Here is a 24,307-nt window from a genome sequence, read left to right as displayed (position 1 = left end):
CCTCACAGTGTGAAGTAGGCGTAAGGCAAAATAGCTAAAGCCACCTCTGTGCTGCATGAACAATCAGAACATTTTTGTTTTTTTTAAAGCACAGCATTTTCCCCAAGCAAATTCAGCAGGTTGCATCAAGTCTACAGAGTCGAATACCTAGAAATGAAATTCATGCCTCCTTTCCCCAGAGAGCTGCGTGTGTTCTGTCAGTCACAGGATGTAGCAACTGCCTTGTGGTGGGGAGTGGGAGATGCATGACATCGATTCCAGGAAATGGCTCCATCCGGCCAGGCCTCTGCTATTCCAGCACAGGCCCGACCACTGCAGGGATGGACAGGGGGCAAACATGTCCTCCTCTTCCCCCAGCTTTTTACTCTGCCAGGATTTCTCTCCCTCAGTGCTGTTACACAGCCTAGACCGTCTTAAGCAATGTTTTAATGTGTCTGCACCACTGCATTCCTGGTCTCCCATAGCAGCAGGGGAGGTGTGGTTACTTCGATGCCCCTCTGTAGTGGGCTCTGCGATACTTTCCTTAGGGTTACCATATTTCAATAGTGCAAAAAGAGGACACTCCCCGGGACCCCACCCCAACTCTGCCCCTTCCCTACCTCTGCCCCCTCCCCTGAGCACCCCACATTCCCCCTCCTCCCTCCCGCCCTCCAGCTGCTGCTGCGCTGGGGCAGTTTCTTCGGCCCCCGCCGCGGTGGAGAGTGGCAGGAGCCAGGAAAGTTGGAGCCCGGGGAGGAGGCGGTCCCCTTACCATGCCTCCCTATTTTCCTGGACATGTTCGACTTTTTGGAAATTCCTCCCGGATGGGGATTTGAGGACCAAAAAGCCAGACATGTCTGGGAAAATCCGGACGTATGGTAACCCTACCTCTGACACTCACCTCTCCCTCCACTGGAGGGACTCCCCTGTCCATACCTGTCCCGGGGCCTTCCTTTAAAGGGGCATCCCCATATCAGCGGGGTCTACTTGGAAAAGATAATATTTACTCCCTTGTGTGGCTGAGCTGGGCTGTGACAATCCAACCCATCGTGAGAAATGGGGCACAACACTAACCAAGGCAGTGTCATTTCAGGGACTGTATGGGCCTCAAAGTTCAAACAAACAAGCTATATAAACTCCTTTTCTTTACTGGGAAGCCAAATGGAAGTTTTTCTAGAAGGGTATTTTTAGAAATCTCAGTATAATGACAAATTTCAAGCTCAGTTAAATAACTTTTTTGTGAAATGATGCAGAGCACAATTAGTACAGAGACATGAATAGTGAGAGATCCAAGCTGGTTTGCCTGATACTGTGTAAAAATGTGTGTAACTTTGATATAGAAGGCCTTGCCAAACTAATTATCGAAGCATATGCAACCATCATCGTAGACAGTGACTTGTTTATACTGCTCTATATACTATACGTGTTTCTCAATCTGGGAGTCGTGATTTATCTGATAATTTATATGGTAAAAATGAGAAAATAAGCAATTTTTCAGTAATGCTGTGATACTTGTATTTTTATGACTGATTTTGTAAGCAAGTAGTTTTTAAGTGAGGGGTACTCAAGACAAATCAGCCTCCTGAAGGAGGTACAGTAGCCTGGAAACATTGACAACCACCGCTCTAATTGACCTGGATCAAGAATGTCTTTGTTTTACTTTCTATTTCTATAGTAAGGCTATTGGGATCTCAGCATTAAAATACAGTCTCAGAAGAATTTTTTTAATCATGTTTTTAAGATATTTCATAAATGGACCACTGCACTTCCCCCAAATTAATGAGTCTGATGGTTCGTTTTTTAAGACCAAAGGTCCCTGCATCTTCCAAGTATTAGAGTGAGTTGTTTTCCAGAAACCCAAAGGTGGAAGTTCATTAGCAATCTATTTGTGTGTAATACATTTTATAGTAACAAATAAAAAGGAAGTCACAACTGGTCTACTCAGATTTGCTTCCTGCCCTCTAGTCAGGGACATATCTCCCTGCTGTCAACAGTTCTCTCCGGAAACAGCAAAAGAAAGATCCCAGATCAATCTATGAAACTGAAAAGGGTATTCCCAGAAACACTGAGAAAATGAATGCCAAGGGCTTTTGTTACACTTTACCAGGAAGATCAGGAATGAATGCACCAAACCGAAAACTCACTGGTGCGGAAATAAACACTCAGGGCTAGACTCTGCTTGGAAACAGCAGAATCTGCTACCATTTGCTGCTCTGAGATGTACAGTGCCTCACAGAGCTGGGGAAAGGAGGCAAGACTGTGGCTGGCAGTGCAGGAGAGCGTAAGGTGCATCGCTGGCCTCCCCTCTGCGCTGCTATGGTGCCGAGCACCCCCCTCACGGGGCCCCCCAAGCGCGGGGTGAGGTGACACCCCCACGTGCCCCAGGCCGGGCCAAGCCAAGGTAGGGTCCCTGTCCGTTTAAGAGCGGGGCTAGGCTGAGCCGAGCCGGCGGGTGGTGGCTCTGCTCCCGGCTACAGTCTGATGCCGGAGCCAGACTCGTCTCCTGCACCAGCTCCGGGCGAGGCTTTGCTGCGGCTCCCCCAGTCCCCCCGGGCCGCCGCATGCCAAGGGGGGGGGGGGGGTTGCTTGAAGCAGGGCAGGACCCGGTGGGGCCGAGGGCCGAACAGGCCCGGCAGGGCGGTGCAGGGGCTGCTGGAGGGGGAAGCTGGGGAAGGGGTGGCACGGCCTCAACCCCCCGGGGCTGCCTGCCCCGCGGAGGAGGCAGAGGGGCGCAAGCCGCAACAGGACCCCAAACCCCCGGGGGAGGGGATCTGGGGCCAGCCCGGGGAGGCAGGAGCAGCCCCGGGGGTGCTGGGCACGTGCAGGGCAGAGCCCCGGGAGAGCCCCAGCCCCGCGGCGGGCAGCGCTGCAGAGGGGGAGCCCCAGGCAGGGGGAGCCGGGCCGCCCGCACCCACCTCTCGTGGCCGCTCCATGCTGTTCCCAGTACCGCTTTCTGCCGGCGCGGCTGCCCTGTCAGCCGCTTTTGGATCTTTAAATAGCCGTCCGGGGGAAATCCCGGACATTTTTAGCTTTTTACAAATTCCCCCAACGGCTATTTAAAGACCCAAAAGCCGGACATGTCGGGGAAACCCGGAAGTATGGTAACCCTATACGGTAACCCTACTTTCCTTTGGGTAACGCACTCTATGTTAATGAGAATGCTTGCAGGGATTTCCTTACTCCCTTCCCCCTCCCCCCCCAAGTTTTGTGAACTAGTTACTGTTGCCAATTTAGTGATTGTTTGGAAATTTGAATTGAAATTGAAACATGAATACACACTTTCATATGATAAATACATGTATCTGAAAAAAGTAGAATAGATTTGAAAAGTATGAACATAGACTAGCTTCCTTATACGGCTGTTGTTTTTATGACAATGTCAATGCATTCATGTCGGTGATGTTGGCCAACCTAATCATTTCAAATGATGATTTGTGAGCAAAGTCTAAATGAGCTCTCCCTGACAGCTAGTGATGAGCTGGGGGGAAAGGCTTCAGGACCAGATTGTATTTACATTCACACCTAATCTACCTCGGTATCCAGCAAACAGAGCTGTGTCACCCAAGTGATAGATTTTGGCTGGGGTTGGGTTACAAATCATTTGAATGTGGGGTTGGGGGGGGGAGGGGCGGGGAATGAAATGTTGTTGTTCTTATTGTATGAGTAAAGGGCAGTAGAACTGTATTTAGCCTGTGCTGATTGAGGGCATCAAGGGACAGGTGTTTTGATTGATGGTCTGCCTGAGTCACAAGTACTATTTGACCTGCCCCTGTCCACTGTTTAAAGACAGAGCTGATTAGGCTCCATAGATCAGGGGTGGGCAAACTACGGCCCGGTGGGCACATCCAGCCCTTCAGATGTTTTACTCTGGCCCTCGAGCTCCTGCCAGGGAGTGGGGTCAGGGGCTTGCTCCGCACAGCTCCTGGAAGCAGCGGCACATCCCCACTCCAGCTCCTACACGTAGGGACAGCCAGGGGGCTCCGCACGCTGCCCCCACCACAAGTGCTGCCCCCATAGCTCCCATTAGCCAGCAAACGGGGCCAATGGAAGGTGCAGGGGCAGTGCCTGCGGACAGGGCAGTATGCAGAGCCACCTGGCTGCACCTCTGCGTAGGAGCCGGAGTGGGGACATGCCGCTGCTTCCGGGAGCTGCTTGAAGTAAGTGCCGCCCAGAGCCTGCACCCCTGCCCCCTCCTGTGCCCCAACCCCCTACCCCAGCCCTGATCCCCCTCCAAACCCCTCAGTACCACCTTCCTGCAACCCAGAGTCCTCACCCCACCACCCGCGCCCGGAGCCCCCTCCCGCACCCTGAACTCCTCATTTCTGGCCTCACCCCAGAGCCTGTACCCCCTGCCAGAGCCCTTACTCCCTCCTGTATCCCAACCCCCAATTTTGTGAGCATTCATGGCCCACCATACAATTTCCATACCCATATGTGGCCCTCGGGCCAAAAGGTTTGCCCACCCCTGCCATAGATAATCTTTTGTTTTAAGTGACCACTACAGCTGAAATCACTGATAATCAGGTCTAAGCACTTAGACCTGCTGTGGGACAGTGTTTCTGTGGAAAAGGCAGACTAGTCCGCACTAGCAGCGAGGTTCCCCCACTGAGAGCTCAGCTGAAATCACTGAGAGCTGGGTGGAACCTCAAGAGACCAACTCATGTGAAAGCACCTCTGAACTCTGAGTCTCCACTGACCAAGAACAACACCGGTGAGTGCTAATGAGGCTCTTAAGAATGCTGGAGACACAACACAGTTCATGTGAACAAACATGGCTATGGCATCATACTTTCTATTTAAGCAAAAGATACCACACACTACAAACTGGAGGCCAATGTTAAGTGCATTTTCACTTGCTCATCCTGAAGTTGAACACTGGTTCTGAACAAGACCAGCAAATGCTCACTGTCTTTCTGCAAGACACTCAACTGACTGGCTAGGAGCATGTGGTGCAACAGTGAAAGACTCAACAGTTGAAAAAGTGAAGAACTCTCTCACCACATTCAAAAAATTTGCATACATGGCTGATGAATGCACCAATGCAAATGAGCATCGAGTATTAAGTCATTGTGTAGGTTATCTTGATGTCAGTGGTAGGCCAGTAGATGCATTTCTAGATGTTCAAGTTGTAGAAGACACATTGGCTGCATCTGTGACAACCCACATCTTAGAAGAGTTAAATGCTTGTCAATTGGACCCCAAACAGATGGCTGCTTGTGCATTTGATGGAGCTGCAAACTTCTCTGGAAGACATGGTGGAGTACAAGCTTTGTTCAGAGAAAAGTGTAACCCTAATCTCTCCTATACACACTGCAGAGGCCAGCTACTCCAACTAGCACTAATACGAGCTGCAGACTCTTCAAAAGACATTTAAAAAGCTATACATTTGCTGAGTCCAAATGAAGACATGAGAGCCCAAAAAGACTGAATATCTTGGAAAATATAGAAGATAGACTGGGACTGAAGTTCAAATTAGTCCAACCTGGGAAAACCCTCTGGCTTTCTCATGAGTGATCCTTGGCTGTTGTCTTAAAATTACTCCAGCCATTATTACTGACTTTTTGGAAAGTATCTACCAAGATGGGATGGATCTAAGTAGTGAGGCTGATGGATTACTTTTGCTACTACCCTGTTTCCCCGAAAATAAGACATCCTCCGAAAATAAGGCCTACTTACAGTTTTGCCTCTCGTTGTAATATAAGGCATCCCCCCGATAATAAGACCTCCCCGATAATAAGGCATCCACCGATAATAAGGCATTTTTCATTTCTGAAAAATAAGACATCCCCTGAAAATAAGACCTAGCGCATCTTTGGGAGCAAAAATTAATATAAGACACTGTCTTATTTTCGGGGAAACAGGGTATGTTCAGAGAAGACTATTGCCATTCTCTCCCTTGTAAGTCTACTGTTGAAACCACTTGGGTCACTAAACAATGCCATCCAGGCATCTGCTACAACAGTAGTAGATCTTTGATCCAAATGTAGCTTCTATTGCTGGACAATCAGAGAGCTATCAATTGAAAAAGTACTGGAAGAAACAAAGACTTCAGTCCAGAAGTTGACTAATGAAGGCATTTATATTGAATCCTGAAGTGAAGAGGACAAGAAGTGTTTAAGACAACTGAAAAAGTACTCAGACTTGATTCTTAAAAATCGACAACAGTGACTTCTAGATTCTACTCAACCTCTACGTAGCTTTTACAGATCTCTGTCCTATAAAACACCGACAATTGAGCAGAGTGAGGCACCACCAGCAATGGGGCTGCCGTGTACCCAGGACAGAATAGCGAATTTGAACACAGAATAGAATATCATACGATGAATGAATGTTTGACTTCAACTTCTTTTTTATCATCACTAGTGGCTCGAATCGATCTTTGTGTTCTGTTTCCTGGGATGAAAGAAGTAGGAACTCATCTCTTGCTACTCCCAGTCACAACAGCTACAGTTGAGCATTCTTTTTCATCATCGAATAGAATTTTGTGTTCAGGCAGAAGGCGGCTTCTTTCAGATCATGTGAATGAACTAATGAGCATATCAATTGAAGGAATGAAAGTACCGGACCTATGAGAAGCCACCAAAGATGAACGCATTGCATTCAAGAAGTTCATTAACAGAGTTGTGCAAAATTATAACAAGAAACCAAGAAGGATGTGCTTCATAGAAGGCTTGAGTAGCCAACTTTAATTTGTGTGATGATTTTGAAACATGAGTTAAATTTAATAAAATAGTCATGAAACATTTTTTAGTTTTTACGATGGTGCCATAGTACCATACCCCCCTCCCCGTAAAATCGAACATCCCCCCCCTAATTTCAGTTCCTGGGGGAAACACTGCATGCTTGAGTGCAGTCTGTTGGGGGTAGGAGGGAGCACGCATCTCAGGGCTTGTTTTAATAGGAATGTGCTGCATTGGGTTTCAGTGAGGGCTCCCTCTGCGATGGTGGTAGAGGTTGGTGGCTCCCGTCCCCAGGGTTGATTGGCTGCACACTGTCAGGGGTGAATGCCCATTGGCTGTGCAACCTGGGGGTGAGTGATGGGGCTGTGGTGGCAAGCTGGCTGGTGACACCGGCAGGGCTAAGTTGAGAGTGTGGCACTGATGACACCTGGGCATGACACAGCACTTCTGCACCTCTCCCCGCCCAAGAGATGCACATGTCCGGGAGCAGCCGGATGCAAAGTGGAGAGGTGAGGATATTGGGGGACCCCCTTTCCATTGGAGGAGACAACCCCTGCCTTGTCAATCCTGGGAGAAGGGGCAGGGCCATCTACCCACAGAGAGAGGGAGGGACCCTGGGAAAAATCCATATCCAGTGGGCTGTTGGGCATTCCCTCCGCCCCACAGGACCCATACTTAGAGCAGCACAGTGAAACAGAGGGTCCAGAAGATTTTTTTTTTTTTTTAAACATTTGGTGTTTTGCATTTTCCTGCTGGTTTCTGAGCCTGGTGGGGGTTACACTCCCATCACCTGGTCAAGCTTTTTTCTGCACGTGGGAGGCTGAGGAAGTTCCTTTTATGTTTGTTTGATTTTTAAATGAAAGTGGAGCCCCTCGGGCTTCAGGAAGATCACCAGATGTTGCCAGAGCCACCAAAAAATTGCAGGAGTTGGCAACATGGTTAACTCCCATTTGTACCTTTTAGAAATCTCCCCGCCTGTGTGATGGGGCCTTTCTCTCACCCTGCAACCTAACTGTGGGGGTTGGATTTAGGGAGGCGGCTGTACCATTTAAAGTGTGGGGGGGATATAAATTTGCCTCCCTCTGCCTGACCTGCCTTTTCCCCTCTCCAGTGCACCACCACCCACCCAGAATCCTGACAGCCCTGGCCCAGGAGCCACTCCACCCCTCCCCCTCCTCCACCTCCTTTAGTGCTTCCTTGCTAAATAAGCAAGGAATTGCTGAGCCAGTCTCATTGTTTAGATGCTTAGAATCACTCTCTGTCCTACTCCCTGTGTTGCGTATTTTAGAACCACCACAGAGCACTTAGACGTCTTACCTGGTATCTGAGCTGCCCAGATAATCTATTCTGCCCAGGGAGTTGAACCAGAACCAGAAACACAGTTCAAACTGGTGTTTAAACTGGAACTGAACCGGAACCATAATTTTGTTCTACCTACTGATCTGGAACTAGAACTGAACTGAAAAAATATTTGGTTTACTGATTAAAATAAAGTTTCAGTATTTTTTCAGCTCTATATTTTAAAAACTACTGTGAGCTTATTTTCATTATAAAACAAAACAACAACATAACAAATAGGCGTGTGGTTGCTACCAGAAAGGCCTACCCCAGTATAATGAGACAAGAATAGTGGTGCACAAACATTTCCCTCCCCCCCCCAACCATTAATGGAATCAGTCTGCACCTCTCCCCGCCATTACTGCCCAGCCAAGGATTCCTCAGTAGCGGAGCGGAGCTTGGGCTGAAGGTGGAGCTGGGGATGGGGGAGGAGCTGGAGCTAGAGGTGGATCTGGTCAGGGAGCGTAGAGAGGAAATGAGGGCAGAGCAGGGCTGGGGGTGGAGCAGGGAGCAGAGTGGAGCTGGGGATGGGGGTGGATCTGGCCTGGAGGTGTAGCATGACTGGGGGCTGAATCGGATTGGGGATGCAGTAAGGCTGGGAGCGGAGCAGGTCTGGAAGTGTGGCACTCCCTCCCCACCCCCAGTAGGGACTGGCCTAGGCCCCGCAACATACCACCCTGCACGCCCCTCCCCCCCCCCAATATTCCTACACACCAGCCTAGGGGGAACGTGCCTCACAGTTTGGGGTCACTGGACTAGAAACAGGCCAGCCCACAAGAGTAGGGAGGGTATTGCTTGATTTTAGGAGGTTCATATTATTAATTTGGATATTATGGGTTATAGACTCGTCAAATAATCTGATCAGAAGATGATAAGGTTCTTGTCCCAAAAGCAGGCTACATAGAATTTGCAAGGACCCTCGGGATGTAAGACAGGACCCTCATACTGAGACAAATGTAGCCTTTCATTGAGCTAAATGGAATAATAATCAAATGGTAAAATAATCAGAGTTACAAATGCAATAATATACTCCTAGAAAGATGTGTGATATTATAAACTGTAAAGTTTTTGATTACTATACTTACACCCATCCCTGATAACCTGGCAGGAAGAGACAAAGGACCAGCCTCACCTCTGGCATGCCAAGAGAGTTCAGGTCCAGGTTCCTCAGTTCTTGAGTGGGAGGTGCAGAGCTTAGGAGATGCTAAAGACCTAATTGCTAAAGAAGCTAACTTAGTTCTTAATTGTAAGTTTAAGTCAGTAAAGTACGTTAGTTAAGTAAAACACTAACAACTAATAGACAAAGAACTAACGAAGCTGCCTTGGCCCGGTGGGTCACACCTCTTATAGGGCTTGAACACCTGAGTCCCCGCTTCTATGTCCAAACTTGGTTTCCTCAGCCACAGTACATTAGGTTACACTTACTCCATAGGCTGGCATGTTTGTACATATTGATGACATATGCATACATATTAATGACATTAGATCATTCTCACATTTGTTATTTCTGTCCTACTCAGTTATATCAGTTATTTCCTTGTGGTGGACCTGTTACGTTTAAAGAGGATATGAACTTAGGAAGCCCCTTATGCCAACCTGCTTCAATGCATCTTTTATCTATCTATGTTAAAGATCACAGCCATATATGGACCTTATGCTTTAACTCATCACCACCTATCTGGGTGAAAGATCACAAACAGATGTAGGCTAAATTTGCCTTAGCTCAACACACAGGATGTGGCCTGTAGGTCCCTTGCGTTACAGCCAGAATACTTTAATATAAACCTATTATAACCTGTTATAAGAAAATAATAGGGACAGTTACAATGCCATATTCCACATCGTGGGATGGAGGAAGGGTATCGTAAAGGTGAGACTCAGAGTCCTGATGTGTTTCCGGAAGGTACCCTGGTACCGTGGATATATATTCGCCATCATTAATATTTGGTACCTGTCTAGGTCTTTGCCTATACTTCTTGGGTTTATACTGCATACATCCTAAAACAATGCAAATAACCCCTATTGCAATTCCTTGGGCAATAACCCACCTTTTAACCCAACATCCTTCCCGGGGGTTATTGAAGACTCATCACCTTCATTAATTAATTGAGTAATAGCTTAGCTTTAGCCATATTGTTAGTAATTTGTCTGAGGTGGGTCTCCTTACGAGCCAGTAATGCCTTTAATTGAAAGCTTAGCAGAGGAATATAGACAAGAAATGTGGGTGTACTTTAAATAGTTAAATCCTAATAGGCTGGGTCAGACTGAATGATGGTGATATTTTCAAAAGTGGGAACAGGGGAAATTGCTTAGTTCCCTATCAAAGTAGGTTGCTTTGGAGTAAAACAAAAATTTGGGTCTGTGACAGGACACACCAAGGGACCATATTGGTACCTCTTTTGATTGGTTACCACGCAAAATTGGCCATTTCCAGCATAGGTCACCCTCTCCATCAGAGTCTTCCACTTGGTCAGCGTCACCAGGCACGGCGATAATGATGATTTATTCCGTAATTCTTCTCCTTGTAGTCCACAAAGGACAGTGTCTGTCTCAAACACATAACATCTACAGATGTACCAAGGTCCTTTTTCAGAGCAACAGGCCATCTGTGGAATTTTCCAGGTTCAAGCTGAAGTGTGATGGACCACCAAGGGAGCCACATTGACACGTTCACTGTAGATGTCATCTTCAAAGTGCCTTATAGAATGAACAGCCACCAATTGCCTGTACATATCCTTGTCTCGGTCAAACACTGGTAACGAGATCATGTATGAGACATACAAGGATCATGTCATTATACAATCTTTAGAAAAAGAACACCTCTCTCAGTTGGGGTGAGGTGTGTCAGATCCCAGCTGTCTCATTGTACCTACTGATAAATGCTGGCACAAATCCAAACACATGGATCGCTCCTTTCCCAGCCTTTGAAACATTTGGGGCAATACCAACTCAACAACTGGTCATCTTTCTTTATTACGTCAGGAACCTTTCCCAATCTTAGAGATTGTACTGCATCAGTGATTGTAGTTACAACATACGTTCCATACGCAGGGCAAATAATCTCTTTCCCTATATATTGATCCTTGTGCTGATTGTTGTTTAAAATGACTAGCTGGTTCATTTTAAATTGTACTTCTGGAGGAATTATGTGCCATTGCACATGTGCAGAATTTATCTCTCCCGCAGATTTCTTTGCTTTCCCCCAGAAAAATGACCTTCTGACAGGGAAGCAAAGGGAATCTACAAGAGTGGTCACATGACCCTTCCCCGCAATATGGTTTGTGGGCCCAGGGCAGCCGGCAGAGAGGTAAATCACTGTGGGTCAGGAGGCAGGACTGGAGAAGACCCAGCTGGTGGCTCCTACTCTGCACCGGGCTCAGCTGCTAGACCTGGCTGGGCTGGGGAGGATGGGACTTCCTCTTCCCCTGCACGGCATCCAGGACTGGGTCAGACCCAGATTTCTCCCCCGGCTGCAGAAAGCTCTGCAAAGTCCCCGCTTCCTGCTGCACCCATCGCTCCTCAGCTGCAGGGGGAGGGATCCCTGTACAGGGAGCTGCTCCCCTGTGCATCCAGACCCCCTCATACCCTGGCCCTCCTGCCAAGCCTCACCCCACACACTCAGAACCCTCCTGCTGAGCCCCACTCCCCCTGCACCTGGACCACCTTGATGAGCCACCCACACCCTGACCTCCACCCCACCGAGACCCAACCAGCTGCACCTGGATCCTCACCCCACTGAGCCCCACTCCCCCAGTATCTGGACCCCCCACTGAGCTCCCCACACCCAGACCCCCCTGCTGAGCTCTATCCCCCCCCCACCATCAGACCCCCCTCATTGAGCCCCAACCACCATCACCTGAACGTCCCTGGAGAGTCCCATTAACATTGCACCCAGGACTCCCCTGTGCATCCAGATCCCCGTGCACCCAGATTGCCCCACACAAAACCCTCTCAACCCTCACCTGGATTTCCCCCACACTAAGCCCCTCCATACTTGGATCTTGCCTTGCTGAGCCTGCCTGCCCACACCTGGTGCATCTTGCACAGAGGGGCAGGGCTCTGGGGTGTTTCTGGGCCAGGCCTGGTCCTTGTGCTGTGTCAGGGTTGGGTGCAGCCTCACTGCTGAGTCCGTGTCCTGGGGAGAGCTGCACAGTGATCTCCCACCTCTAAGCAGCCAGTGGCCTGTGCTCCCCAATGCCATGCTGGAGCCTCCACATTTATTTGACAAAATTTGAGAATTTTGAAGAATTTTAAAATCTTGTGCGTAGAATTTTTATTTTTTGATTATTTGGCACAGAAGGCCATCAGGAGTATACGTTGGGTCTCATTAAATAGTTGGGTTATGTCATGCATGTTGTAAACAGTAAATCACTCTTCTTCTGCCAGGTTTCAGAGTGATAGCCATGTTAGTCTGTATCAGCAAAAAGAACAGGAGTACTTGTGGCACCTTAGAGCCTAACAAATTTATTTGGGCATAAGCTTTCGTGGGCTAAAACCCACTTCATCGGATGCATGCAGTGGAAAATAGAGTAGGAAGATATAGATGAAAAAATGGGTGTAGCCATACCAACTGTAACAAGAGTAATCAACTAAGGTGAGCAATTATCAGCAGGAGGGAAAAAAAACTTTTGTATCAATAATTAGGATGGCCCATTTCCAACAGATGACAAGGTGTGAGTAACAGTAGGGGGGAAAAATTAGCATGGGGAAATAGGTTTTACTTTGTGTAATGACCCATCCACTCCCAGTCTTTATTCACGCCTAATTTAATGGTGTCCAGTTTGCAAATTAATTCCAATTCTGCAGTTTCTCGTTGGAGTCTATTTTTGAAGTTTTTTTGGTTGGGGTATTGTGACTTTGAGGTCTGTAATTGAGTGACCAGGGAGGTTGAAGTGTTCTCTGATTGGTATTGAATGTTATAATTCTTGACGTCTGATTTGTGTCCATTTATTCTTTTGCGTAGAGACTGTCTGGTTTGGCCAATGTACATGGCAGAGGGGCATTGCTGGCACATGATGGCATATATCACATTGGTAGATGTGCAGGTGAACGAGCCTCTGATAGTGTGGCTGATGTGATTAGATCCTGTGATGGTGTCCCCCAAATAGATATGTGGACAGAGTTGGCAATGGGCTTTGTTGCAAGGATGGGTTCCTGGGTTAGTGTTTTTGTTGTGTTGTGTGTGGTTGCTGGTGAGTATTTGCTTCAGGTTGGGGGAGCTGTCTGTAAGCGAGGACTGGCCTGTCTCCCAAGATCTGTGAGAGTGAGGGATCGTCCTTCAGGCTATGTTGTAGATCTTTGATGATGCACAGGAGAGGTTTCAGTTGGGGGCTGAAGGTGACGGCTAGTTGCATTCTGTTACTTTCTTTGTTGGGCCTGTCCTGTAGTAGGTAACTTCTAGGTACTCTTCTGGCTCTGTCAATCTGTTTCTTCACTTCAGCAGGTGGGTATTATAGTTGTAAGAATGCTTGATAGAGATCTTGTAGGTGTTTGTCTCTGTTTGAGGGGTTGGAGCAAATGCGGTTGTATCTTAGAGCTAAGCTGTAGACAATGGATCGTGTGGTGTGGTCTGGATGAAAGCTGGAGGCATGTAGGTAAGTATAGCGGTCAGTAGGTTTCTGGCATAGGGTGGTGTTTATGTGACCATCGCTTATTAGCACTGTAGTGTCTAGGAAGTGGATCTCTTGTGTGGACTGGTCCAAGCTGAGGTTGATAGTGGGATGGAAATTATTGAAATCATGGTGGAATTCCTCAAGGGCTTCTTTTCCATGGGTCCAGATGATGATGTCATCAGTGTAACGCAAGTAGAGTTGGGGCATTAGGAGACGAGAGCTGAGGAAGCGTTGTTATAAGTCAGCCATAAAAATGTTGGCATACTGTGGGGCCATGCGGGTACCCATAGCAATGCCACTGACTTGAAGGTATATATTGTCCCCAAATGTGAAATAGTTGTGGGTGAGGACAAAGTTACAAAGTTCAGCCACCAGGTTTGCCGTGACATTATTGGGGATACTGTTCCTGACGGCTTGTAGTCCATCTTTGTGTGGAATGTTGGTGTAGAAGGCTTCTACATCCATAGTGGCCAGGATGGTGTTTTCTGGAGGATCATCAATGGATTGTAGTTTCCTCAGGAAGTCAGTGGTGTCTCAAAGATAGCTAGGAGTGCTGGTAGCGTAGGGCCTGAGGAAAGAGTCTACATAGCCAGACAATCCTGCTGTCAGGGTGCCAATGGCTGAGATGATGGGGCGTCCAGGATTTCCAGGTTTATGGATCTTGGGTAGCAGCTTGGGTAGCAGTTGGGGCTCTAGGGGTGTGTCTGTGCAGATTTGTTCTTGTGCTTTTTCACTGGGGCAAACTGCAGCCTGTAAAAGGCCACTCATCATTGGCAAGGAGGTCGGACCAGCTGCCTCTGCCTAAGCCCAAGCTGCACCTCTGCAACCTCAGTACCTGTGCAGGCCTTCACCAAGGCCTGCGGCCTGGGGATTTCCCAGGCTGGAGCTCTCCAGTTCTCCCTATTCCCCAGCATTGCTCCAGTTCAGGTACCATCTCTCTCCCCACCTAGAGAGAGACTGCCTCCAGCTTCTGGCCCACACCCTCCTGTCAGGGCCAGCTGGACCCTAATTGAGCTGGCCACAGCTGTGGCTGCTCCTCCAATCAGCCTAGCTTGGCTGTTTTAACCCCTGTTCTCCCGGAGTGAGGCAGCCGCCCCACTACACTTACCCTTAGAGCAATGCTAAGGGGGCAGCAAATCAGAAAGATCAGTGTCCATTTCATGGTTGGGATCTGCTGAACTACAGCGATTGCAATTCTGCTGGGTGTTGCTCACCTGGCTCCTGAGGTGAAAGTGTCTCCTGTGACCTGGATGATCGATACAGCTTTAACGAGTTAGCATGGTAGATTCTGTCTCTATTACACTTGCCTCCTGTTATCCTAATTTTATACACTGCTGAACTGAGATTAGTGATGATTCAGAAGGGTCTGATTCATCGATTACACAGCCCATGCTCTGGTGCTTTGTAAGATAACAACATTATAACATTGTAACCTTCCAAGTATTCTCTCTCTGGTTTTTGTCAAAGTAGGCCTTTGCCTTTCCCCAGTTTAGCAGCTATCTGCAAGTGGACCTGATTTAAATGTTCTTGCTGATTCTGCAGGTAGGCATCCATTTTTATTCCCTCCAATTGAGTGCCACTGGTGTGGCTGGCACGGAGCTAGAAGCGGGGCAGCAGGTCCCTGAGGACGAAGAGGGTCCAGAGGACCCAGTTACCCCACTAGTATCCTCATCATCCTCCCCGGACAAGGCGGTGGTATAGCCCAAAGGATTACTTTGTTAGCTACTATATCCTACTAATCCAGCCAGCCATATCAAATAATATGTTTCTCTTTCTGAATTAATCCATTTCATACATGATCCTTATATTTTATCAGTATGAATTCCTATGAAATTGGGATGTGTTGAGGCATATGATATGTGTTTCCTAATAATTATACATAGATTAAGTTTTGCTGAAATGCAAGAAGCCTACGGGCCTGTATCTGGTAAAATCAGCTTAATAGCTAAAAGTATGATCAGTTAATAGTAAGTCAGCATAAAGGCTGGCAACCAATGGCACAGATAGAAATGGTCCCTGAACTTTGGGGAACCGAAGGGAGGAACTACACCCAACACTGAACAGGTTTATTCGGCGTCTGCAACCGGTTGGTAACCGCAGGCTGCACCACAAACCTGGAAGTCGCCAAGAGAACCTTGCTTGGCAGTTTTTGGAGTGAGACAATCCTTATTAATAAGTGGAGAGTACGTGTCATAATCCACTAACCTATAGGAGAAGGGTACCCATAAATTTCTTAGGGTACGGAAGTAAGATTTGGGTATAGTAGGTTGGGCCTGAATTACATAGTGTCAGGATCCTATAAAATACCATGTAAGAATATCTTAGAGAGCTTTTTTCTTCTCTTTGTTCTATAGACTACCTTTTTATCTACCCATCATTCTATCTTCCATCACGCTATTAGATCAGCGTGTGTAGTACAGTATAACTATGCAGCATTCCTAAGTATTGGGGAAGCCAGAACCATTGTGTTATTGGGCATGTCAGGAGTAAGGCTGGTCCTTCACCTCCTATTACCAGGTCCTCGAGGAAAGGTGTGAGTATGTTAGGTTAAGCTATTTATAATAGGAATGTTACCACCAGGAGTTGTGGAATTCTTTTACTGTTTTGCAGTCATAAGTTTCATAGCATTTATTATTCTTTTGTTAATCTCAAAATTTTTATCAATGTAACCCCCAAGGAGATTACATAGATTCCTGGAGCTCTGTCTGCCGGCAGCTCAGGGAGGAGGAGCCAAGGCAAACTCAGAGTCTGCCCGGCAACCAATAGGGAGTGAGATGCCCCTCCCAGGGAGTTCAGGAGAGGGGAGAAGCCCTTTTGGAGAGGCTGGAGCCAGCCAGGGCAAGGGCAGGACTGGTTGTGTGGAGAGCTGGTGAGTCCCAGGCCTGCAAGCAGGGTTTCCCCTGAGAACTGGCCTCTAGGGACCTGACAGCTGATCCCTCACCTCGGTTTTCTTTCCCCACGGATGAGTCCCAATTGGTAGTGTTTTTTGAGAAATTTCCCCAGCCAGGCTCCAGCTCCCTAGGTGAGACTAGTCACCACATGGTCAGCTCTGCTAGTCCAGGGAAGCTGCCTGCTGAGTGTGTGACTGGAGGCTGGGCTAGGAGGCTACAGTTGGGATGTTAGGGTAGTTGTATAACCTACACCTTGAGCCCTGCACCCCTTTGTGGTGAGGGGAAATCCTGGGACCAACGCAGCCTGATTCCTGCTTGAGGAGGATCCCTGACAGCAGACAGCAGCCCTTCTGCAGTGACTGAAGAGCCCAGCATCATCTTCAAACCTGAAGATCATTCATGGAGTTCGTGAGTGCACCATCTTTTAGTTAGTCAGGGAATTTGTTTTGGGGACCCCCTACTCCCTGAACTGTGTCCTCAAGCCAGGGAGTAAGGGTTTGAGGATTTTATAACCTGCTGCTTATTATACCTGTGGAGGGATTCACCACCTCCTCCCACTTGTGGGTCCTTTGGGCTGTACTGAACCCAGTCAGCCACACAGCTAAACCACCACAGAGAATTGTATAGGTCATCAAGGGCCCCAGCAAAGTATGCGTACCAACAGGACACTAATTTTACACTTGTTACATCAAGTCACGGGTATTTTCAGTGTGGGCACCGGTGACCCTAAAAATAGTGTTTCACCCTGATACGTTGTATTTGTTGCCTGTTTAATATCATTATTGTGTTGAATATATTTTTATGTGTTGTGTTATTTCTTGGAAGTCTCCAGCTATCTGGCAAGTAAATGGGGATTACTCCGTAGTTAGAATTTTCCGCCCAAGCTGCCCTGGTGATCCTGCCAGGAAGGAGCGAGGGGGGTGGAGTTACCACCAAATAATTTCATAGAAAAAAAAAGAACAAAGATTCACCCTGATGAATGGGTGGCGGGATCCAAAAGAACCCAGACCTGTCCATCAAAACCTGTAAGCAGATTTCCATTAAAGGAGGTAACCAGGTGGAGAGGGGCACTACATCAATTTGGTATTGTCTTCAGTGTACGTGTTTTTGCCAAGCACCCCGACAGTCCTCTCCCGATATAGAACTCTCTGAGTTCTCGGACTCTGTAGTCTGAATTGGACAAGAACCTATAAATCTTCTGGTCGGATGCGAACAGTGGCAAGCCATAACAGCTAACCCATCAAATTCAGGTCAACAGTGGCGGGCACCTCCGTCTCGGGGCCGCCCCCTATAGATAGCCGTGCCCACCAGGAACTCCTGTGTGGGGTGGCACAGAATATGAACCTGCAGGCTGAGGCGGTGGTAGAGTCGGAGGACCCTATGGTGGACATCCTGGCACTAGAAGGCCATCCAGGGTCACTCTACCTCTCATCAAAACTATACAAGCCAATGCAAAGACCATTTGGCAGACCCCGGCCTCCATCCTTCCCACCGCTAAGGGTGTGGAGAGGAAGTACTTCATACTCTCCAAAGGGTTCAAGTACCTGTTCACACACCCACAGCCTTGCTCGTTGGTAGTGTCGGCAGTAAATGAGAGGGAGAGGCAGGGTCAGCAAGCAATCTAAGGACGCCAAGCGCCTGGATTTATTTGGATGCAAAGATTACTTCATGTGGGGGCTTCCAACTCAGGATTGCCAACCAGCATTGGGTCTTTGCTTTAGGTTAGACAGGATGACCACTCCAGCTTGTCCTGCGTGCTAGTTATGTTCCAATAGGGCTACTGTTTCTTTAAAAGATCTCTCTCCTACCATATACTCAGGGAGTAAGGTACTCCATAATGCTCAATTCACTGTGAGCTATAGGATTTTAACCCAGTCTTCCCTTGGTAAGCCAAATACTTTCACTGTTTCTTGCACACGCTGTGCGTGCATCGCAACCAAAGAATCCTCCATCATCCCTACTTGCTTAGCTATCAAATCTAGGGTCTTAATATCTGTAACAGCTGCCACAGGACAATTTGAATCAGAATCTGGGGTTCACCTCCCTGGATCAGGATGTGGGTGTCCTCTGCCTGGATCTGAATCTATGGTTTCTGGGCCTTGACTCCTCAATACAGGATATGGGGTTCTCTTACCCGGATCAGCACTTTCCTCATCAGAGCTATCAGAACTTTCCCCTGCCTATAATCCTGCGTGAGCAGGGTAACTCTCCATAAAACCTCTACATCCTACACTTAAGGCATCTCCACACAGACACAGGACATCCCTCAGTCCATTAAGACTGGGTGTTACTGGGTGTTCTATAGGTACACCAGGTGATACCAGCATATACCAAGGGGGTGAAGATGGTCCATGAAATTCTAGGGACCTAGGCAGTGCTGGTGATCACCCAAATGTCAATAAGTGCCCACCCGAAGGGGGTGGGTCTCTTGACCTATATGGTGTCAATATAACATTGGGTGGAGGAGCAGACATGGCATCCCTTGGATGTTGTCTCTCTCTGTGTTGTAACCTAGAGATTACTACATCAGAGGCACTAGCTATTTGTGTTACCTGTGACACCGCATCTTCTAGTCCAGAGGATCTCAAACTGTGGTCCGCAGACCACCAGTGGTCTGCGAGCTCCATTCAGGTGGCCTGCAGATAGTTCCCTCTAAGATGCATGCCTGGGCGGTTGCACATGAGAGAATGAAGGGCCACCTACCTAGTTAGTGGAGCCGCACAGGTGTGGCTCCACTAATTAGGTGCCTGGACCCTGGAGAAGATGCACATGTAAGGTGAAGTGGTGGCCTTGGGGGAAGTAGGGGGTAGGTGGGAAGGGGTAGTGGGGTGAGAAGAGGGAGTGGGGGGAATTTGGGATGTGCAGGACTGCAGCGGCCAGAGAAAGAGGCGACTTTCCCCAGTTCCAGGGCTGTGGCTGCCGGGGAGACACCCCCCTCCTTCCCAGCCCCAGCTTGGGGGCTGCTGCGGCAGGGAAGAGAGGACACATCCATCACATTAGAAAGGTAAGATTACTGATATTAAAATATCAGTTGTGCGCTTTTATTTGTAGAACAAAAAAAATTTATTATTATTAAGTTTTTTTATAGCACTTTTATCCAAAGCACTTTACAATTGTTAGCTAACAGTATAAATAACATTTGGAAAGATCATTAAGTGGTCTGCCGAGACCTTCAGCAATTTTCTCGTGGTCTGTGGGGAAAAAAAAACTTGAGAACCACTGGGCTAGTTCCTGAACAATCACAGTCTCTAAAAGCACCCCCTCTGTGCTAGTAGGGGCAGACACTAACAGAGGAGAGGATGGCTTCTCCCCCTTTGCTCCGCTCATCTTATCCTGACCTTTGCACCCCCAGTCACTTCCTCTAAGATGACACTTGACCCCACCTCCTGCTGTGCCACTCTGGAACTTCCCCTTTCTGTTTGCAGACTACACCCAGCTGCTACTGGTAACTGACGGTCCCTGTGGCTCCTCAGACAATCTCCGTCTCTGCTCCTGAAGGTACCGTGTCAGCCTGTGCTAACTCTCCCGCCCTGCTTCTAGTAATTGGCCCCACAGGTTGCTCTATCTCTGTTGGCTCCACCATACTAACGGGAATGGGAACCGATGCGCCGGTCCTCTGATCTCTCTCACAATCTGTGTCACCATCTGTACCTCCGTGCTTGCTTCTTCTCTCAAGAAGCTTGCAGCGGCAGGCATTTTGTAGCCCTGCTATACTTGGCACTGTGTCCCTCGTCTGTCTCTCTAACACATCACAAACACTTTCCAACTCCCCGATTCTCTCCAAAAGCCGATCCCGGTCTGATTTATAGCCCTTCAGAGATCTTCAGCTGGCAGCCGCTTGGTCCTGCCAACAGCGTGTTTCCTCTCTTGCTTTCTGTACCCGATACCTACTCTCTTCAAACTTCTCCTCTAACTCCTGCATCTTTTGAAAAAGTACTAATCGCTCCTCTGACACTGAATGTAGCCGATTTGTTAACTCCTTAATAGCCTTCTCTTTCTCCTCCAAAGCTTTCTGGGCTTTTCTGAGGGCCCGTCTACACTGGCAAAGTTACACTGCCGGAAGTTACAGCGCTGCTCAGAGAGGGCAGAAGGGAAACGGCTGTTGTATGTTCACACTGACAGCTGCCGGCACAATAGTTAGAGGGAACCATGAGCGGCGTGTGAACCGCTGGCTGAGGGAGGCTAGCCCCCAGCCCTGCCCCTTCTGCTGGAGGCCCCAACCCTTTCACCCCTGCTGGAGCCAGCATGCCCCCCGACCCCCGGAACTGCCCCCACACACACACACAGCCACCAGCCTAGTCCCGCAGCTAGACCCCAGCCCCAAAGGAGCACTGGGAGGGTTGGCGGCGCACGGCCTCAGTCTCCCCAGCTTTGGAGCATGGGAAGGTGGCTGGCCCCACCCCCAGACCACTGGGGTCTGGACTCGGAACCAGAGGACTGGAGCCACAGCCGCACGCAGGAGCATCACGGCAGGGGTATGCCTGGCTGTTTGGGGAGGCAAAGCCTCGCCCAGCCTATGCGAACCGCCACCCATGGACGGAACATTGCAAGGCCATGCAACACTGGCTAAAAGAGCTAGTGTGATCCTTGGCTGTATAAAAAGGGGAATATCAAGTAGGAAAAGAGCCGTTATATTATCTCTATTTGGCACTGGTGTGACTTCCACTGGAATATTGTGTTTGGTTCTACCGTTTGCAATTCAAAAAAAGTTGATATATTGGACAGGGTTCAAAGAAGAGCCACAAGAATGAATAAAAGATTGGAAAACGTGCTTATAAGCAGCTCAGTCTATTGAGCTTAACAAAGAGATGTTTAAGGGGTGACTTGATCAGTCTAGAGCTACCTACGTGGAGAACAGAAATGTGATGAGGGCCCTTCAATCTAGCAAGCAAAGATATGACGAGATCCAATGGCTGGAAGTTGAAGCTAGACAAATCTACACTAGAAATAAGGTGCAAATTTAAATGACAGTAATTAGCCATTGGAACAATTTAGCACGGGTTGTGATAGATTCTCCAACACTGCAAACTTTGAAATCAAGACAGGATGTTTTCCTAAAAGCAGTGGTCTAGTTGAATAGACATTAATCCAGGGAAGTCCTATGGCCTGTGTTACACAAGAGGTCAGACTAGATGATCACAATGGTTCCTTCTGGCTTTATAATCAACAAAAAGGCCATACCCCTCTCCCCAACCACAGTCCATATCCCTTGTTAGTGACATGACCCCATTTGTATATTTATTGTGCCAGGTTATGTAGACAGCTGTTAAATTTTCAAAATGTTTTGTCTCTTTGCAGGATTACGACCTGTGCATCACCTGTTATAACACTGAAAACCACGACCACAAGATGGAGAAATTGGGCCTTGGCCTAGACAATGAGAGCAACAACCAGCAGACTGCAACCACCCAGAACCCTGGTGACTCTCGCCGCCTGAGCATCCAGCGCTGTATCCAGTCCCTTGTCCATGCCTGCCAGTGTCATAACGCCAACTGTTCACTACCGTCCTGTCAGAAGATGAAGCGAGTTGTCCAACATACCAAAGGCTGCAAGCGCAAGACCAACGGAGGGTGCCCTGTTTGCAAACACCTCATTGCTCTTTGCTGCTACCATGCAAAGCACTGCCAGGAGAACAAGTGCCCGGTGCTCTTTTGCCTCAATATTAAACACAAGCTTCGCCAACAGCAACTTCAGCACCGTCTGCAGCAGGCCCAGATGCGCCGAAGGAGGATGGCGAGCATGCAGAGGACCGGTGTGGTAGGTCAGCAGCAAGGATTGCCTTCACCAACCCCAGCCACACCAACAACTCCACCAGGCCAGCAGTGTAGCCCATAGAGCTAGTTTAGCCTTTTATTATATTTAGCAGTAACGCAAGGAACCTACAGGCCTGTACCCTGTAAGACATTAGCTTAAGCAAGATAGAATAAGAATAGCGTAGCATAGTAGGCCTATGTCCCTTGGCATAGATAAAGGGCCTGACAAGGAGAAAGTTTTCTATATGGGCAACATGGATAGAAAGAGACCCTCTATCCGTGTCAGCACCTGCCCTGGGCACTATGAACTGTAAGGCAATAGGGCTGCTCAGTAAATTCCCTTAAAACTAATCTGTCAGTGATTGCAGCATAGTGTATTCCAGGGGAAGCAGTTTCTCCATTGAAAGGGGACATTTAACATCCCTCCTCTGCGTTCCCAATGCCTTTGAGAGGCTTCTCCCTCATCCTAGCCAAGCTGCTAGTCTCTGTTTCAATCTCAAGGAGAATGTTCTGTCCCTGGCTCTGAAGGCTGCATTCCTTGTGGTGACAGCGCTGGTCAGGAGAGGCCCAGAGCTCCAGGCTGTAGTGACTAGCCCTGCTTAGGGCATGCTTCCCGAAGATGAAGTGGTGCTGCAGCCTCCTGCTGAAAGTGGCCTCAAACTTCAAGCTGAGTAAGACCAATGTACTGTGGGGTTGGTCAGGCTGTCAAGGCTAAGATGCTGGAGGTGCCCTTTTAGCTACTAACCTAATGGGACAAAATCCTTCATTAAATCTCTCAGATAATTCTTGGGTTAGTCATGTGTGGAAATATCTCAGGAGAGAGGATCTGTATGGGCCATCTACAGGAGCTGTCCTGAATTATTTCTCCCCACAAACCCCTGGCTTTCTACTAGTTGCTCTGAAGAACGGGGTGCTTTGGAGGGGAGGTTGGATTTAGTGCAGCATATGCCCCCTTTAAAGTTGGGGGAAATAGATTTGCCACCCTCTGCACGACCCTCTTCTTCCACTCTCAGGTGCCCCACCATTCCTGAGAACCTGAAATCGCTGGCCCACTCTACCCCCTCTCAAGAGCCTCAGCCCCCTGGAAGCCCCTCCCCTCTACTGTTCTCTCCCAGGACCCCATCTCCCCTACTCCACACCTGACCCCCTCCCTGCTGGCGAGCCTGGCCATTGGTGATGTCTGTCTCACTTCCCGGGTGGCCCTTGGTGCTGAGAGGTGCCATCATGGTTTTGGCAACTGTCAGGTGAGGACCCGGTCTGCTGCGCATACAGAGTGGGACCTGGGTGGCTTCTGTTCCAGCCATGATGAGCATGACCACTAGTTACAAGATCACCAAACAGGCATCAACAAAAAGAAGACCAGCCAATGACATCTCTTAACTGGCAAGAGAGTAGAAAACCCAGCCCAGTCAGTGGCAACCCTATTTTCCATGTACCTGCTTAAAAGTGGTCAGGCGGTGGCCCAGGTGTCATGCCCCCCATCCAGCCCTGCAGCCTAGGGCACAGGCTCTAATCTACCTTTGGTAGTGGGGGTCGTCGCTCAGTGATTAGTGGCTATTCTGGGCTAGAACTGTTCTGTACTCCTGGTTGTGAAAATGCTTTAGGATATTGTTTTCTTTTCTGGTGCAGTCAAACAATTAAACAATGTGTGTTCACCACTGTTATTAGAGTATGTGATTTTAACACCCTTCCCACTGTACTGCCAGTACCAAGTGTTCAAAGAGCATGAGTCCCAAAAAATCATGTGATTAAATAAATATAGAACATTTTGGGTTCTGTGGGTTTGTCTTAGGGTTTTGAGACACGTTTTCATGCTTTTTTTCTGTACCGATGCAGGCTCGAAACAATTTTTTTTTTTAAATGAAAGCTGAAATTCTCATTAAATCACCTGACATCTGGGGCTAGGGTTTTAAAAAACGTACCAAATATTGTGAGACTTGTGTAGCCCCCCCTTTCCTTCCTGCGTTACTCAGGAGCAGGCAACACTCACCTGTGTGCCTGATATTGTTGACATTAAAGAAGATCCTGAGTATCCCAGTGGTGCTGTTGGATAG

General features: G+C 48.3%; 1 long non-coding RNA gene across 2 annotated transcripts; it reads left to right on the top strand.

Moving 5' to 3' along the window:
- The first annotated feature begins 1,963 nt into the window (after positions 1-1,963).
- Positions 1,964-23,917, top strand: LOC117880051. 2 transcript variants are annotated; one of them, XR_004646464.1, is made up of 3 exons: positions 1,964-2,380; positions 19,926-19,998; positions 21,799-23,917. It is a non-coding gene; the product is annotated as an uncharacterized LOC117880051 (long non-coding RNA). The 2 variants fall into 2 exon arrangements; XR_004646463.1 differs by lacking the exon at positions 1,964-2,380 and adding an exon at positions 16,498-16,908.
- Positions 23,918-24,307: the final 390 nt, after the last annotated feature.

This window comes from Trachemys scripta, chromosome 1, assembly GCF_013100865.1.
Source record: "Trachemys scripta elegans isolate TJP31775 chromosome 1, CAS_Tse_1.0, whole genome shotgun sequence".
Classification (NCBI taxonomy): domain Eukaryota; kingdom Metazoa; phylum Chordata; order Testudines; family Emydidae; genus Trachemys; species Trachemys scripta.
The sequence above is the reverse complement of the archived record's forward strand: the minus strand, read 5'-3'. Positions and strand labels throughout refer to the sequence as shown.